The sequence below is a fragment of the Colobus angolensis genome, unplaced genomic scaffold (assembly GCF_000951035.1).
Source record: "Colobus angolensis palliatus isolate OR3802 unplaced genomic scaffold, Cang.pa_1.0 Scaffold361, whole genome shotgun sequence".
In the NCBI taxonomy this organism is placed as follows: Eukaryota; Metazoa; Chordata; class Mammalia; order Primates; family Cercopithecidae; genus Colobus; species Colobus angolensis.
Genome location: NW_012116944.1, coordinates 1,867,707 through 1,869,558, shown reverse-complemented (window position 1 = coordinate 1,869,558; position 1,852 = coordinate 1,867,707).

Genomic DNA, 1,852 nt, shown 5'->3' with positions numbered 1-1,852 from the left:
CAGGGATGTTACTATGATCAGATGGTCATTTGCAGGGATGGCTCTTCCCTCCCTTGCCTAGTTAATTGCTCTTCCAATGTCTATTCTGAGCTAGAGTCACTGTTTCTGAGAAGCCTTCTTCACTGACCTCTCTGACTGAATCCAATTACTCTATTATAGGTTTTCTCCTATCTTGAGTCTCTTGTTTGTAATGCTTGCTGCAGGCATGATTTTATATTTGTGATTTTTTTTTTTGGTCAATATTCCTTCTCATTAGAATTTCAGCTCCAGGAAGGAGTATAGGGATGTGTCTGTCTTCGCTCACTATTCCTTGGGCTTAACAGTGCCAAGCACATAGGAGGGTGCCAATAAATATTTGTTGATAGAAAAACACAGTAAACGTCCCCGATGGAAGACAGTGGGAATGCTCCTAGATAAACCCTTTTGGTGCTGAAACTAGTGCCTTGGATAGAAATTAACAGTAATTAACACATTTATAAAAGGAACACATGGTAGTGAATCAGAGCAGTTAAGTGTGCAGATGCTCTCAGTTCTTCAGGAGGTGACTCTGGGCAGGAGGGGTCTCTGCTCAAAAAGGTAAGACTTTGTATAAGACCCACAGACCTGGGTCCGATTCCTGACTGTATTATATGCTGCCAGACCACCTTAGTCAAGTTACTTTATTTCCCACGGTCTCAGTTTCCTCATCTGTACTCGTCACAGGGTCAATTCTCGTTAACTAGGCAGCTGAACCTGAAAGAATTTTGATTTACCTTCAATATATTCCATGATTATTCACAGGCCTGTGCCAGTGATACGGCTCTTCCTACATGTGAGCCAGGAAGCCTCCCTCTGTGGCGCAGTGACAAACTGCTACCCCCATTGTTCCTCTCCGCAAGTCTTTGTGCTTTGGGTCATAAAATAATAGGCTATGAATCTGTGTGAACTGGGAAAGCAGAGTTCCAAGGGCACACCCAGTACGAGCGAGTCTCCTCTTCCCCTGCGCTTCATATCCAAGCCTGACAGAGGCCGTGGGTGGGCTGGCTCTAGGCAGTGAGGCTCAGAGGTTACTGGCCGTCATCTGTCAGATACTGACCTTGAAAACAGAGAGAAGCCCTCAGTCCCTGACAAGACAGCCCTGCCCACATGCCGGCTGGATCCAGCTCACCAACATCGCAATCTCCAAGCCCCTTCTCTCCATAAACAAACAAACAAACAAAAAAAGTCTGCTGAGTCCATTCCTTGAGAATCACAGAGAAAATAATTCCTTCCTCACTCCATTCAAGAAAAAAAAAATTCCCACTCTCAGAATAAAAAGAGTAAGCCTCTTGTCCACTTCTCGTGCAGAGGGCCACTTTGCTGGGAGGAGAGGAAGTGTTTGGATTTGAACCCTTCCTGGAGGTATGAACTACATGCGAGCCACGTCCATGGCGATGCCTGTGAAAGACGGGCATGATTTCTTCTCCAAGCCTTCTTTTTCCTCTTCTTCACGTTTAAGCTTGTGGAACCAATTGGGGCTGTGAGTTTCAGGGGGTAGGGCATGTATGTAAACAGCGCAATTGTGTATGCGCTTAGTGTGCGTTCAGGACTCGGCTGTGCTTGAACTTGGCGTGTCTGTGTCTGTGTGTTTGGAGGAGGATTATGAGAGTATGTAGGGGTAAGAGATTTGTATGTGTAAGTGCAGAAAAGTAGTAGTGTGTGATGTGTGTGTGTAGACAGGTATTACGTGGACACTCCATGTGCATTCAGAAGTGTGTGTGTATTTGAGGAGCTATGAAAGTGCATGTACGGAAAGGTTTATACGTGTAAGTGCAGAAAGTGGCAGTGTGTACGTGGTGTGTGTGTGCGCCCAAATGTGTGAGCGCCAGAGGCC